This window comes from Olea europaea, chromosome 10 (assembly GCF_002742605.1).
Source record: "Olea europaea var. sylvestris chromosome 10, O_europaea_v1, whole genome shotgun sequence".
In the NCBI taxonomy this organism is placed as follows: Eukaryota; Viridiplantae; Streptophyta; class Magnoliopsida; order Lamiales; family Oleaceae; genus Olea; species Olea europaea.
The window spans coordinates 40,796,877-40,813,933 of NC_036246.1; the positions used below are offsets into that span (position 1 = coordinate 40,796,877).

A 17,057-nucleotide genomic window follows, 5' to 3' on the forward strand; every position below is an offset into this window, starting at 1 on the left:
TTATTGTTAATATTTAAAATTTGATTTATACATGATCTTTGAAAAGAAAACCTTTAAATCTTAGTGCTTGTTTGATAGATATTTTGTTAATTGATTTTTTAGCCGTTAGAGATAAAGTGAGTTGTACTTGTGAGAGAAAAATTCGAAAACAATCGTTGAAATAATGAAATAATACTAAAAAAAATTAATATTATTTGGATTAAAATCCCAACTAAACATGCTCTTGATTTTGAATTGGATAGTTTAAAATCAGCGGAGGGAGTAATTTTGACTTTTTAAAGCTGGAATAAATCCCAATTGACGGGTATGCTTACGAGAATGTACGGAAATTCAATCATCATACATATCGCAGAACACAAATTTGATCAACTGAAGGCTCTATACAGATCAGATCTCTAATTGCTCCGATTTCAGTGCACAAATCAAGAGTAGCGCATTGAGTGATCATGATCTCTCAGTTCTTCGTGCTTTCTCAGAGAGGCGACAACATAATCTTCCGAGATTGTAAGTCTCCCTATCCCATGTTAATATCAGAGCCTATAAAATTAGAAGTCATTCGGCGAATTATTTCAATTGGGTTTTTGATTTTGATTCGGAAGAGTGCTTATTTCTGTGGCAGCTTTTATCTAGTTTCATAATTTTGTTGCGGATGATAATCATAATACGGTAGCTTGCAGTTTCAGTTGAAGTTTAATGGGTTAACAGGATCTGTGCACTCTCTTGATGAGGATAGATTGATTTATTTTTTATATGTAGGTTTTGTTTGTCAAGATGCTTGGCTCACAGTAGAGTATTTATGATGGAAAAAAATGACAAACTGGCTGACTTGACAATGTAAAGACCAATGGTGGATTATGAGAGCGAAACTTTAGCAGGTGAATACATTGTTTCGACTTTCGGATGTGCGTATTTCCTGAATGTATCTGGACAAAATTTCTGAATCTTTCCCAAACGACAAATAAAAAACCTTTGCTTGCTTCTAACTGTCCTAAATTAGCCAAGTTTCTTGTCACAGAAGTAGCCACTTACCCGATTGTTCCTTTGACAGCGGCTAAGTTTGACTCATTAATTTTGTCTGCCAAGCTTGTCAATCATATGTTATGTGACTAAAATGCATGCAACTTACATAACAAGCCTGTTCTTCCCCTTGTCTACAGTGGGATTTTTCATTGTTTTGTCAAAAGCCATCTGTCCCTGGGTTGGGGGTTTGTATGGTTGGGGCTTTTGACATATTTTACAGTTTGGTGCATCTGAGAAGGTGATGATTCGATGGCGTCTAGATGATCACAATTAATGAGACTCTATTAGTTCAAAAAAATGAGGAAAATGAAAAGATTTCACAGCTTTGAGAGCATTTATTCAAAATTGTGCTGATAATCAGCATTCAGTGGGCGGTTACTGATATTTTTTCCCTAACATTGCTAATCCATTTGAGACCTGTTTTTCGTTATGCCTTCTAAGATATATAACATTATTCTATATATAATCTAAAGTTGATCACACAATTGTGCCTGACTTTGACTAGGATGTACAGATGTAGAAAGCCTGATATGGTTTTTTTTTTTTTTTTTTTTTTTTTTTTTTTTTTTTTTTTTCTTATTGAACGCTTTCTTCATATGTTTTCTATAATTTTAACTTTTCCTGATTATATTATTGCAAAGATGCAGATCGAGGTGACATACAGAAAGGAAGTGCAGAGATATTTTTCCGTAAAGTGAAGTTCTGGAAAGAAGATGGCAAAGAGAAAGCACCACCAGTCTTTGTAGGTATTTTATGCTATTGAAACTACAAGACACTAATATGCATATTCTTTGATAATATTTTAAGTACAATATTTATAAAGAAAATATATTTGTATCTTGAGCAACTCGAGTCCTTTTTGGCTGAGTCGTTTGGATAGAAAGATATGTACATCTGTGTGAATATATTCATGAATTTGCTTTAAAAGCAAGTGACTTTTTTTTGTTTGCTCATTTTCTTTAGCACTTCAAAACTGGAAACATCAGATTTGGCTTTCTTGCTGTGGGGTCTATTTGATCAACCAGAACTTTTGCTTCTAATTATTAGTTATTTTCCGTATCTTTCATTTTTTCAGTGTGCTAAATAGTCGGTAACATGTTTAGATAGATGATTTGCAGTGATGAATTGTAAATATTAACCATGCAACTCCTTTTCAACATTTCAGAGTTTGGATGGTGTAAACTACATTCATGTGAAGGTGGTTGGCCTACTTTTCGTTGCAACTACAAGGAACAATCTGCCACCTTCCCTTGTATTGGAGCTACTACAAAGGGTTGCTCGTGTCATCAAAGATTACCTTGGCGTTCTTAACGAAGAGTCGTTACGAAAAAATTTTGTGCTTGTATACGAGCTGCTTGATGAAGTTATTGTAAGTATTACGGAAAGTGTACGATATCATGACTCTACGTTTTCCAATAGCATGATGCACATAACATAATGATGCAAATAACACAATGAACCTCATCATTCAATTAATTGGCCTTCACTAAACTTTTGCATTTTGTAGTTCATCATTAATGTTTAGGTAAAGTATGGCAACATATGCAAATTAATCAGATATTTATTTTCATTCTATTTCACTATCAAATCCGTAGTTACTTGCTATTCTATAGGTTCTTTGCCCTTGTTTGAGCTGCATACTTATCAAAAAATACATTTTTGAATAGAGTATTGATGAAAAATGTGTGGTTAAAAAATAAAGAAAAATCATGGATTGTGCGTAATATTATTTTATTCAAGAATGTGTGGTTGAAATGGGGTCAAATTACTGTTGAAAAATGTATTTTGATGGAAAAAATGGGGCTCAAACAAGGGCTTAATGTTTTCATGTCATGTCTAGAATGATAGTATGTATTCCTCATGCCAGGATTTTGGTTATATTCAAACAACATCTACTGAACTCTTGAAGTCATACATATTTAATGAGCCAATTGTGGTTGATGCTGGACACTTGTCATCTCTTGGTCCTGCTGCCTTATTTATGGTATTGATTTGTTTAATAAATATATTCACTGTACACAAAATATAATGCAAGTAGAGTTAACTTCAGCTAAAAACTAGTTAACAAGTAAGAATTTTAAGTGTTATTACTGATGCCTGCAACTTTTAATTCATACAGCAAGGGAACACCCTGGGACAGCTGTTACAAAATCTGTTGTGGCACAAGAACCGAGGGGTAGGAAGAGGGATGAAATCTTTGTGGATGTAATTGAAAAAATAAGTTTCACATTCAGCTCCAGTGTGAGTAATTGTGTAATACTTATTGAATGACAAATATCTATATATCTGAGTTATACGACCGTTGAAATTCTTCATTTAACAGTCTAATCTAATTCATTGGCTGTATCTAGTATCATGTTTTCTCCTTGATTATTAAGTAGCTGTGAAGATGGGATGCAGTTAATCTTGTCTTATGCTTTGCATGTGAAAAACAAATTTTAAATCTGATGCAGCCCCAGAACTTTATGATGCTCCATGTATCTCTTTAGCAATTGGCATTAGGAGGATGGTCTCATGATGTAGACTAGCATAAAGTGCAAAACTTGCCAGTGTGTTTATTATCTTTTTGAACTGCATCTTTTCTTGGATAAAGAAGAGTGTTTTTAGTCCTTGGCTTGTTAAATTGACATTTCCTTCGGGCGTCAGGACTATGTCAGTTATGTGTGTACGTATTTTCAGCTGTTGACCTAATACAAAGAAGAAATAATGTGGGTGTGATCTCATTTGAGTATCTTCACGTCATCATTTGTTCACTTATTAGCTGGCCTAGATGCCAGTAATCCTTGTTATGCGAATTTTATGTATATTCATCTCTCCTCGAAGTGAGCTTTCACCATAAGTGATGAAAATAATTCTTGAGCAGGGATGTATATTGACTTCAGAAATTGATGGGACCATTCAAATGAAGAGCTAAGTGGAAATCCAGAAATCAGAGTAGCTTTTAATGATGACCTGACCATTGGAAGAGGGGGGAGGTCCATTTATGGTATTATCATGTTTTCTCTTTATTGAGTTAGTGAAATGGATTATTCTTTTTTGCTTTTGACGTAGATTATATTGTAGTTCTGTATCCTTTGAACTCTATTCTGAATAGATAGTTGACAATCTTCTAAGTTTAAATTCTCATAATTGTTATATGCAACTCTGCAGTAGATGTGAAAGCCAATAGCTGATCAGAATTTATTTGTACAGATTATAGTGGTTCTTCTGGGTCAGGATCTGTAATTTTGGATGATTGCAATTTCCATGAATCTGTACATCTGGATAGTTTTGATGTAGACAGAACCTTGTCTTTGGTGGGTGATGCAAAATTGTTTAAGGCTTGTTATCCTTTTGATTGCTCTTCTTAGACTCTCTCCATTCATAAAGTTGTTTCCATCTGTTGTGCATATTAGGTACCTCCGGATGGTGAATTTCCTGTCATGAATTACCGGATTACCCAAGAATTCAAGCCTCCTTTCCGTATTAACACCTTGATTGAAGAATCAGGAAATTATAAGGTAGATCACATTTATCCCCTTAATTAGGTGATTCATCATGTATTACAATATTCCCAGTGTAAAATGTTGCTTGTGCTTGCGAGAATGCCAGTGTGAGTGGAATAGCCACAAACATAACCATAATTTTTTGGTTTTTCTGGTATCTATCCACATTTGTGGTGCCTACTACACTGGCAATCTATCTGTAATAACATTTTTGCAAGGATCTTGCAAACTGCTCCAAAATTTTGTTTTCTTCTCTGTTTAGGCTGAAGTGATCCTGAAAATCCGTGCCGAGTTTCCCTCAAGCGTCACTGCTAATACAATTGCAATAGAGATGCCACTCCCAACATACACAACCAGGTAAAGTTTTATGTCGTCAGTTTCCCAGTGAATCCCATTTTTCAAGATGTTCAATGACGATTTTTTAGGCTAAGCGGAGTGAAAATGGTTTTCCATGAGATGGGAGATGAGAAGTATTAGTCACACACAAAGCTTTTGAACAAGTGGAGTTGAATTTATTTTGATTCTTCTAAAATTTACGAAAAATTAAACTCGATTTACTCTTGCTATATTAAGCATTAAGGAATATTTGGCTACAGCTATGAAAACATCTGTCAACAAAATTATATATAGACATTAAGTAAGAAAGTGACTGATAGATAAAATGGCAATTGGCAAAGCAAGAAGATTAGTTGGAAACTGGCCAGCACACATTAGAGTCCTGCATGGGATTCTCACCTGGCCGTTTGGCGTCTCTATATGACATATAAATGCTGAAAGTAGTCATTTGAAGATGTGCATTCGTCAGATGATAATTAGTCAAGACTCGCAAACATATCCGCAAAAATCCCAAATTCGTCTTTGAAAATCATTAATACTTTGTGAACCTGTACCACAGGCACCTTAGCTGTTCAATATGGTGGACTTTTCTAAGGATAAATAACCTTAGGAGTGTAAACTATTATTAAAGCTATTAATTGGTAACTTCTCGTACTTACACAGAAAGTGATTTTTTCTATTTCCATAAATAAGGACGTAAATAATTTATTCTAATATGTTGATTTGATTTTAAAATGTAATAATTTTTAAAATTATTTAAATAGTATTAATAAATTATTTCAATATATTTTCATAATATTTTTAAATAAGAAGTGTTATTTGATTCATTTTATTGGTCAACTATATAATATGACATAATTGTTTTGACATCAATTCCTCTCTCACTATTACAATCAGCAACTTTTGTTACTTATATGCAGGCAAAATATAACTTAAACACAAGTTAAAATTAACATGTTCCAATTTTGACTGAATTAAAAGGATTCTAAAGATGCACCAAGTATTTAGATGCCGAAATTTCTTTTGCAGATGAAATATGAGTTGTTTATTAGTTATTCTTGAAATGTATAGTTTACCTCAATTTTAGATAGAAAATATTTGTTTGTTACTTATGGTTTTCTCTAATGTGAATTTTTTATCTTTCTCTTTATGGTTTTTGACTTTTCGTGGGAGTGTACCGTTTTTAATTTGATAGTTTATGTATTTTTGTTGTTGCAACAAGTCAAATTGTTTTATTGAACTCAAAAATATTAAATAGATGTGAATTTCACAACTACAGCCGTAAACTAACAAGTTAAATGCTTTTTAAGTATTTATGTGTGTGTGTGTGTGTGTGTGTATATATATAGACACACACACACACACACACACACACATATATATATAGACACACACACACCCTCTCCTCTCAAAGGCATCACTTATCAGTACCTTCTAATGCCTTTTAAATCATTGATGTTAAGATTGATTATTAAATACTTAGACATGAGACACAATGGTCCTATGTATAAATTGCTATGGTTTATTATGCCTAATCATCTGTCCTGACCCCTTGCTTATTGAGTAAGCCATATTAGTCACACATACATGCATGGGGATATTTTTCTATAGATAAGAATCCACCGTCTTGATTGGATAAGGAAAATGACCTATGAGATTTTCTATCAAACTAAGTATTGCATATATTGCGTGTATGACCGAATTTGTAGATTTGATAATTACCATGATCTTCATTGAATCCAGAGAATGTCAAGTCAAAGTCATCTATTTGTTGAAATTGGTGTTTTTTGTGGGTATGGTAGCTTTGGTTAGTGATTTTCATCATTATCTCTTTACATCAATCTCATCTCCTATCTTCATTTTAATAACCACTTCTTTATCAATTAGCAAATGTAGAATTTCTCAGGTAAAGCATACAAGCTAGACACTTAAAGAGTTTCTCTGAGAATTTTCCTTCAAACTAATCTAGATATGATTTTTTTGTAGTCTCATGTATGACCATCAGTCTTAACTGTAACATTTGCATTTGTTGTTAAAATTATTCTGTTTAAAGTTATCCATTTCACACCTTGAAGGAGTTGCGTGTTATAAATCCTGTGTAAGTAAATTGGTTGTGAATTAATTGCAAATATTTTGTTGAGTCACATTGTGACCAAGTAATACGATGTGTAATACTGCTCTCATTCATTGAAATTATTGTATTTAATACGTGACATGATTTGGTGTTTTCTATCTTAGCGTAGTAATTGATAGTATATTCAGTGCATTCACACTAGCGTTGGCCAATATATCCAAAAATATATAAAAATTTTCCAGTCTAATTATTAATATTGTAAAAGGATTTTTCTCTTAGTGATATAGAACAATGAGTATTAGAATTAATAATTATGGTATTTGAATGGCGTTGGCTCCTGTAAATTTTATTAACTGTGATATATTATAACTTATTTTGGTATTAATTATTAATACCTACCTTCTAATTATGATAGAATTCTTAAGACCTTATTAATGACTACTTTCTTAACTCAAAAATTCTAGGAAAGGAAGAATATTAGTGGGACCGCGGAACCATATTACCCATTCTTCATGTAGTGATTTTTTGTAGATGGCTCTTTTTTTGGGTATTATTCTAAATTACTAAGAAATTGGCCTTTATCTCGTTAAATTTCAGAGTTAATTTTGAGTTGGAACCTGGAGCAGTAGGTCAAAGGACTGATTTCAAGGAATCAAACATGAGGCTTGAGTGGAATCTGAAGAAGGCTATTCTCTTGCTCTTTAACACTGCTGAATTAGCATTAGATTCCACTTATTTTAATGTCTGCATAGTTAAAGAAGTTGCTAATAGGTGTGATATGCAACAGATTGTTGGTGAGTCTGAACACACTTTACGCATGAAGCTAACATTTCCACAGGAGTTGCAGGGTATGATTGAAGTGGCTTGAAATATTTTATATTGAAATTTGTTGTGCAACCTTATAACTTGGCCATTATTGTGATCATTGCTTGGTAACATAGGAAATATCACAAAGGAAGCTGGACCTGTCAGCATGACCTTCACAATACCTATGTATAATCCTTCAAGGCTTCAGGTAAAGTATTCATTTTGATCAACTCAGCCTAAAAACAAATTGTCAGTTGCTGTTGGTTCACTCTTTGAAGTTCTAGTGTCCTGGGAACATCTCCGGACCCTGTTTAATGTACAGCTTTCTGCAAAATATGATGATGGTACAAGTCTCCATATATGATCAAATCTTGAAAAATAAGCCCCTATTTGGCCCCCATTCTTTTCAAATTTTAATGGTTGGAATAGTGTTTTTTTGAAGAATGTGTGGTTGAAAAAGAATGAAAAGTTTTTTATTCGCGTGTAATATTATTTTATGGAAGATTGTGTGGTTGAAAATAAGAGAAAGAAAAAGAATGAGAAGGAGAATGGAGGTCAAACAAGGGCTAAATTTATAGCCTTTCATGTGGCAGGGGCATCATTTTTATTCGCCTTTATAATTTCACCCTCATAATGGAAGGAAAATATAGAATTTCTAGAGTCTGGTGTAGGCGTTATTCAAAGGTGAATAGTACATGGAAGCACTGTCTATACATGTTATATCTCTCAAAAAATTCAATACATTAGGGGAAAAAAAAGTTGAAGAGATAAAATCGAGCATTTACTAAATCCTTATTTGGTTTCACAGTGCAATTTTTTAACCTCTAGAAAGAAAGGCAGAGTGAAGATATGATAGAGATGGAAATACACATGAATAGATTTTGTGCTTTTGTGTCCAATTTCCAATATTCTTGTGCAAGTCTCGACTAGTTTATGCTTTATGCGTGTAAAATATTTACAGATTGCCAAGAAAACCAAAACTTACAACCCATATCGTTGGGTAAGATATGTCACTCAGGCCAATTCTTATGTTGCTCGTATATGATTTGTCACGTATATAATTTAGTCCACTCCTATGTACTTGAGTTTCTTTTTGGACAAAATTTTTTTGATCTTGAAGAGGAACTTACCTTTTTAATAGAGCTAGTGATTCTTGTAATTCTAGTAAAGTGATATATTGTTACTTCCAATTATATTTATTATTTCATTTCATCAAATCCAATTTTCGTTACATAATCAAATACTTCTTTTGACATTGTCTGCTTTGATGGTTGGTTGTGATTAAGGTAGATAACCATAACATCCTTATCCTACTTTAGTTATGAATACAGTTGGTTCATGGGGTTTAATGTACTATGAATTAGAAGTTATGAAGCAAAGTGTCACAGACCACGAGGGAGTGACTTGAGACTTGACGTGACACGGGACAGTCATGGTACAAAGTGGGAAAATGATGTAGAACTATGGCAAATTAGGTCTAAGCTTCGGCAGTACATAGCGATAATGGAGTTGCCTAATTTGGTGGGGAAGTAACTTATGTCTCCCATGGTTGCGGTCAATATGTCCAGGTTGCGACGAGAGAAAATGCACTACGGATGGACGTAACTACCTGTAGGGCAGTAGGAGTGCAGGTTGGAAAAATCATGTAGCGCAAGCAATGCGCTACGATAGGACGAAACTACCCGCGGTAGGGTATGCAGGTAGGGGAAAAAACAGGCACTGCGGTAGGGGACACAAGCAAAGCAAAACTTAGGTAGATTGGGAAGGCACTGTAGTAAGGGATGTAGGCAGCAACACAGGCAAAACCCAAGCAACAAACGCAATCAGACTTGCAGGTAGAATGTAGGCTGGGAAAATGTTGGCAGGGGATGCATGGACGAAAGTCAGGTTTTTCTAAGGTCAAAACCACTATCGTAAGGGAAGCAATACCGTAGACTGCGGCCGGTGGTTTTGAATGCAAGTGGGTGCAAACTTGTGCCACTTGAATGAGGAAGTCAAGTCCAAGTTGACTATTATGGAGGAAGCGAAGTCCAACTTGGTCACTATGATGGGGATGCGTCCACTTGTGTATGAGTTGTAGAGTTTGTCCACTTGCATGGAAAGGAACATGTCAACTAGCATAGAGTTGGAAATGGACATACACTTTGCAACATTACAACTTGCAAGCGTAGAGACATACAATTTGAAAGGTAGCAAATTTCAATTTGGCTATCTTGTGGTCTAAGGAGGTGGATGACAACTTGCAACCAATGAAAACCTTTATATCAAGATTAATCCTAGTTGTTGATGTCAACTTGCTTAGCAAGAGTTTGTCTATAAATAGATGTGTTGGGTCATTTATAAAATCCCATGGATTGAGTGCTGGAGAATTGAGAGAAAATTTCCATAGGTGGAATGGAGTAAAGTGAGATAAAGGGATATCTTATAGGGAATATATTTGAGAAGTTGTAAATAGTTTTCTTTTACATTTATATAAAGAGGTTTTTCCATATTGTGTGCGCTTTTTTTGTTTTTAATTCATAAAATCCTATCTATTGGGGGAACACCATGTCCCCTTTCTTCAACTCCAATTTCGACAGTTTCATAAGATTTCGCCATTTGTGCACTACACCCAAATCTAGCTCCAAGAACCTCCCATGAACTCGGCTACCATAGTCGAACTTGGTTATCACAACCAACCCTTCGCTCCGATATCACTTGTCATGGACCTAGTTTCAAGACTCCTTAATTACGTTAGTACCGTACGACTTTAACGCTTCACAACTCTCGTCCCCACGAAATAGCTTTAAGTCAGCCTTAAATCCCTACGATAATTTAACCAATAAGGCTAAATTGTAGAGCCCTGGAAAAAAAAAATTAAAAATTAATTTAAATTATTTTATTTCATATGCTATATATTTTTTTATATTTCGAAAATTTAGGGACTAAAGTGGAATAGTTTAACTTTAGTTTTATATTTATTATTTTTGCCAAATAATTAGATTTTGATAGATAGAGATTTAGTATATCGATATTGGACTCATTTTGTAGGTCGTAATTAATTAGAAGTCTTTGACTCGAGAAAAAGTCAATTTGGATAACAACACATTAAACTAAACTCAATTGAAAGAGAATAGGATAAATAGAGTTTTATATAAGTTATAAATCAATTCATTTTCTCTCTCTCTCTCCGAAAACGTGTGGATTAAATTATAACTAAGGTGAGATTTTTATTATTATTATTATCTATTAGAGATTCCTAGGATAACACATGTTTTCACTATTCTACTATTCTAGTTACAACAAAATTCACCACACACGTATACGGTTGGATAGAGATAGTAGACTTTTTGTAGTTGAATAAGATAATAATAAAGTACAATTTGAGCAGACATTAGTTGCAAGATTTGGCCCTATCAAATCAACTTTTGATTTATCTACTCTAACCTACACACATATATATAGGCATGATGAAAAGTTTTACACACCAATTCTTATCACACATGCGGTAGAGAGAGAGAGACATTAAAATCAGAAAGTTTCTTGCATCAACTATCACAGTCAATTAATAATCTTTCACCAGAGTAGAAGAAATTTTGGAACATGCATTCAAATACTTTTTCGTGTATATATCAATAACAAGGTAAGATACTTTATGTGCAAAGTGTTTTTGTTTCTTTATGTTCTTATATGCAATTAAATATACATGGATTGCTAGTGGATCTTCGAGTTCTTTAAAAGAGAGATGGAATCCTACGGGATATAAGATGACCTAAGATGAGTGTGTCGCTTGGTTATCGGTATACTTCATAAGAGTAGAGTGGTATGAAATGTAAATTTTGTTGTTATGTAATTGTGTATGAAAATCGCATGTATCTTATTGGGTGTTTTCGAATACTCACTCTTACAATTTTTACAAGTTAGTTCAGGTCGATTGGAACGATGTGGAATGGTGATGCGGGCTGCCAAGTGGATCAAATGAAAAGAAAAAGAAATAAGTTTTGCCTTCTTTATATTTACAAATTAGTTTAATTTTGTTCCAAATGTGTTATTTGAATTAACTAGGAGTTTATGTTATGTTTAGATACAATTTTCATGTTTTAAATTTAGATTATTAGATGTTGCAGTTATTTGGTTAATAAATAATTTTATTTTTATAGCTCCGCACTTAAAACAAAGAAAAATGAGTTTTTCGTAACGTTTCGGAGTTTATAAAAAATTTGGGATGTTACATAAATTATAAGTCTTTCAGTAGAGATGGTAGATAAAATTTTATAAAGAAAAGAGCGCACACAAAAATATGGGAAAACTTCTTTGTATAAAATATAAGAAATCTATTTACAATCTCTCCAATATTCTATCTCTACAAGATATCCCTTTATCTCGTCACTTTAGAAAAATGAGAATCAAATGGAGGGGCTTAATTATCAATTGTCTGCATGTCATATCTCTATATCTAATATGGAAATTTCACATTTTTTTCCTTTTTTTATTTTTATTATTTTGAAGATTATCCTGAAGTTGACAAATAAAAAACAACAAAACAAATACTATGCAAATTATAAAGGATAAAGGAGATTAAAAATGACAACAAAGTGAAGAAGACTTGGAAAGGAAGTTTAAAATAGAATAAGAACAACGAAATGGGGCCTGCGTACAAACAAACACCACTTTTGTCGTGGATTCATTGGATTTGTTCATGAACAAAGTGATTTTTCAAAAGTCGAAATTGCAGTGGGACAGATTTTTAAACATTCTACTTCAAAAATCAAATTTAAGGTTTACTTATTCATAAGTCAGGTGATAATTCAATTCTATTATTGTTAATTATATTATTGTAAAATTAATTAATCAAACCTAACGTCACCTCACCCCAATTCACTCCAAACAATTTTTCATTTTCCTCCTCTCTGACTCTATCTTTTCCATTCTCTTTACTCTTCTCTCTACCATTTTTTTCTTTCTTGATCGGTGCGCCAAAGCAGTGATAAACTAAGAGCCATGCACCAGTATGCTCAAATGACTACTTCTTCGACGACAGCGGAGCTCAGGGCGCCCCTGATTTGAGTAGAAATGCTCCCTTAGTGGCGGTGTTTTGTTGTGGTTTTGTAGTGGTGGTGTCGGTGTTTCGTGATGGTTTTTGAGGTGGTTTTGTCATGGTGGTGGTGGTCACATATTCATAGAGAGTATTGTAGGAATTGGTTCAAATTATTAACCAAAAATTGGAAAATGAAAAGGAATGTAAAAGTGGAAAATGAAAAGGTATGACTACGTATCAATTTCAACCAAATATTCGGACTTGATCCGATGGTCAAATTACAAAAAGTAAATAGACCAACTTATTCTACTCGTCGAGTAGATCGTCGTGGTATATTTGAAATCTCGAAACTAATTCCGGATGAATGAGAAATTGCAGACCAAAGTTAGAAGAAATGAAGTATTGCAACTTTTCGAAAGGATACAGGTTTTGACCAAGTGTTGCAACTTTTTGTAAAATGATGCATGTTTTGGCCCATACTACTTCATTTGTACCCTTTCTACATCTATAAATAGAACCCTATGGACATGATTTTGGGTACACCAATTGCATTGAGCATTCATTCTCCTCTTGCAATTCTCTCCTTTCTAATTCCAGAGCATTTCATTTGTAGAGGGGAAATTCTGTCAAAAGTTCGTCGGTTTCTTGTAGTTTGAAGTGCTGCTACCACAAGTTGTGAATCCATTGTATCTCGGGAGACAAATGTCATTCACTGTGAGCACCGTAGCGGGGCAATTTATCTTAAGGAAAGAGATAACGTCTTGCCTTGGATTATTCTCTATTTCTACTCCTTAATTCTTGTTTTGCGTAATCTTTATACCGAAACTCTGTCCAAATTTTCATTCATATAAATTGTGTTTTGATCACGCTCTTACGGGTTAAAATTGGTCAAACAAATATATCAAAAATCAACCATTACATAGCTCTTCTTATAAGTCGTCTCCAACAATCTTAAGACAAATTTTGTGTCTTTGTGGTTGGTTGTAGACAAATATTACTTTGTTTGAATAGTGCTTTGTGTACTATTCCTTCACCGATATTATCATCATTTTATTGAACTTCTGTTTGTGTAACGGAAATGACTACTATCGGGACTTCGTCAAGTCAAAATGGTTCCAATAATGTGCTACCACCCGTGGCCATACTGTTGCATAATACTACTATCCTACATGGGGAAAAGCTGGAAAAATTTACAAGAGTAGACTTCAAAAGGTGGCAACAAAAGATATTGTTTTATCTCACCACTCTTAATTTGGCTAAATTTCTAAAGGAAACTGTACCGGCTGTACAAGAAAGAAAAAATAATCGTGAATCGATTATTGCTTTGGATGCATGGAAACACTCAGATTTCCTATGCAAAAACTATATCCTAAACGCATTGGATAATACACTATATGGGATGTATAGTGCAAAAGAATCAGCCAAGGAACTATGTGATTCTTTGGAGACAAAGTACAAGACCGAGGATACCAGAACAAAGAAGTTCATTGTTGGCAAATTTTTGGACTACAAGATGGTGGATTCCAAAATCGTAATTAGCTAAGTGCAAGAGATTCAAGTCTTGTTGCACGACATCCACGCCGAGAAAATGAAATTGATTTAATCATTCCAAGTGGCTGCCATTATTGAGAAACTCCCTTCTATGTGGAGAGATTTCAAAAATTACCTCAAACACAAACACAAGGAAATGAACTTGGAAGAATTGATTGTGCGCTTGAGGATTGAAGAGGACAATCAGAAAATCGAACGAAGGCCGGTTGATCAAAATGGTGCAAATTTTGTTGAAATGGAACCAAATGCAACAAACAAGAAACGAAAGGCTCCTAATTATGCACCGCGAAGAGACAATTCCAAGAAGGCTAAAAAGTTCAAAGGGAATTGTTACAACTCTGGCAAGGCTGGACATTATTCAAGTGAATGTCGAAAGCCAAAGAAGAATGCTCAAGCCCACATGGTTGCAAATAACACTCTATCCGATGGACAACAAGAAATGAGTTTATCTGCAGTAGTGTCCGAATGCAACATGATTGGAAATACTAGAGAATGATGGATTGACACCAGCGCTACCCGCCATGTGTGTGAGGACAAGAGGATGTTCTCCAACTATCAAGAATTGAATGGGGAACAACTATACATGGGAAATTCTACAAGTTCCAAAGTTGAAGGACGAGGCAAAGTCACTTTGAAGATGACATCCGGGAAAGAACTCATCCTCAATGATGTCCTACATGTGCCGGATATAAGAAAGAATTTAGTGTCCGGGTCTCTACTTAGCAAGAATGGTTTTAAACTTGTATTTGTATCCGATAAATTTGTGTTGTCTAAGAATGAGATGATACATGTGTGATGGAATATTCAAGTTGAACGTTCTTACAATTGTACCGAAGCAAGTCGTTATGAATAAAACTATAAATTCTGTTTACTTGCTTGAGCCTTCATGTTTGTGGCATAGTCGATTAGGACATGTGAATTATAAATCGTTGAGCAAACTAATGAATCAAAGTTTAATTCCAGCGCATAAAATCAATCCTAATCATAAATGTAAAATATGTGTTGAAGCAAAATTGGTTAAAACACCGTTCCATTCAATACAAAGGAACACAACCCTTCTTGAATTGATCCATAGCGATATATGCGATCTAAAATTTGTACAAACTCGAAGTGGTAAAAAATACTTTGTGACATTTATTGATGATTGTACAAAGTTTTGCTGTGTCTTTCTTTTGAGAAGTAAAGACGAAGCCTTAGATGCATTCAAAACCTATAATGCTAAGGTTGAAGCACAACTTGAAAAACGAATAAAGAATATTTGTAGTGATAGAGGAGGTAAATATGGGGCATCGTATGAAGACTTTTGTTCTGAACATGGAATTGTTCATCAAACAACGTCACCTTACTCTCCTCAATCAAATGGTGTTGCAGAACGCAAAAATCGAACACTTAAAGAAATGATGAATGCCATGTTAATAAGTTCGGGTTTACCACAGAACATGTGGGGGATGCTATTTTAACGGCAAATAGTCTTCTTAATAAAATACCTCTTAAGAAAATGGAAGAGACACCATATGAACTATGGAAAGGCCATCCTCCATCCTACCAATACTTGAAAGTGTGGGGGTGTTTGGCTAAGGTTGAGGTACCTAAGTCTAAACAAGTGAAAATCGGTCCTAAAACAATAAATTGCATATTTATTGGATACTCCAATAATAGTAGTGCATATCGATTTCTTGTACACAAAATTGAAATACAAGACGTACACGAAGGGACCATAATTGAATTAAGGAATACGACATTCTTTGAAAATATTTTTCCTCACAAAGATAAGGAAAATACGAGTTCTAACAAGAGAACATATGAAATTACCAATGAAACTTCAAATAAGGAAGAACCTAGGTGTAGTGAAAGGGCTAGGACTTCCAAGATGTTTGGCCAAGATTTTCTAACCTATATGGTAGAGGATGATCCAAAGACTTTCGATGAAGCAATGTCTACACTGGAAGCACCGCATTGGAAAGAAGCTATCAATAATGAGATAGATTCTATAATGCAAAACCATACATGGGAGTTGGTTGATTTACCTCCCGGTAACAAGCCTTTAGAATGCAAATGGATATTCAAAAAGAAATTTAAAACTGACGGATCCATTGATAAATATAAGGTTAGATTGGTTGCTAAAGGATATAGGTGAAAAGAAGGATTTGATTTCTTTGATACCTATTCACCCGTGACTAGAATTACGTCGATAAGGTTGTTAATTGCAATTGCGGCAATACACAATCTTGAGATTCATCAAATGGATGTAAAAACAACATACCTAAACGATGAGTTAGAAGAGCAGATCTACATGGAGCAACCTGAAGGGTTCGTTTCTCCTAACCAAAAACACAAGGTGTGTAAATTTGTTAAGTCCTTGTATGGATTAAAATAGACTCCCAAACAATGACACCAAAAGTTTGACAAACAATGTTGTCAAATGGATTCAAGATCAACGAATGTGACAAATGTACATATATTAAACATACATTGTATGCCTATGTAATTGTATGTCTATATGTGGACGACATGTTAATAATGGGCAATAGTCATGAAATATTGCTTAACACCAAAAAAAATGCTAACAAAGTATTTTGATATGAAAGATATGGGTGTGGCAAATGTAATCCTAGGGATTAAAATCTTTAGAACGCAGGATGAAATTGTACTTTCACAATCTCACTACATAGAAAAAAGTACTTAAGAAGTTTGACGTGTTTGAGGAAAGTCCTGCGAGAACTCCTCTTGATCCAAGTATGCACTTAGTCAAGAATACGAGAGAAAG

General features: G+C 34.2%; 1 pseudogene; it reads left to right on the forward strand.

Moving 5' to 3' along the window:
• Window positions 1–283: 283 nt before the first annotated feature.
• Window positions 284–8,939, forward strand: LOC111402272 (annotated as a pseudogene).
• The last annotated feature ends 8,118 nt before the right edge of the window (window positions 8,940–17,057 follow it).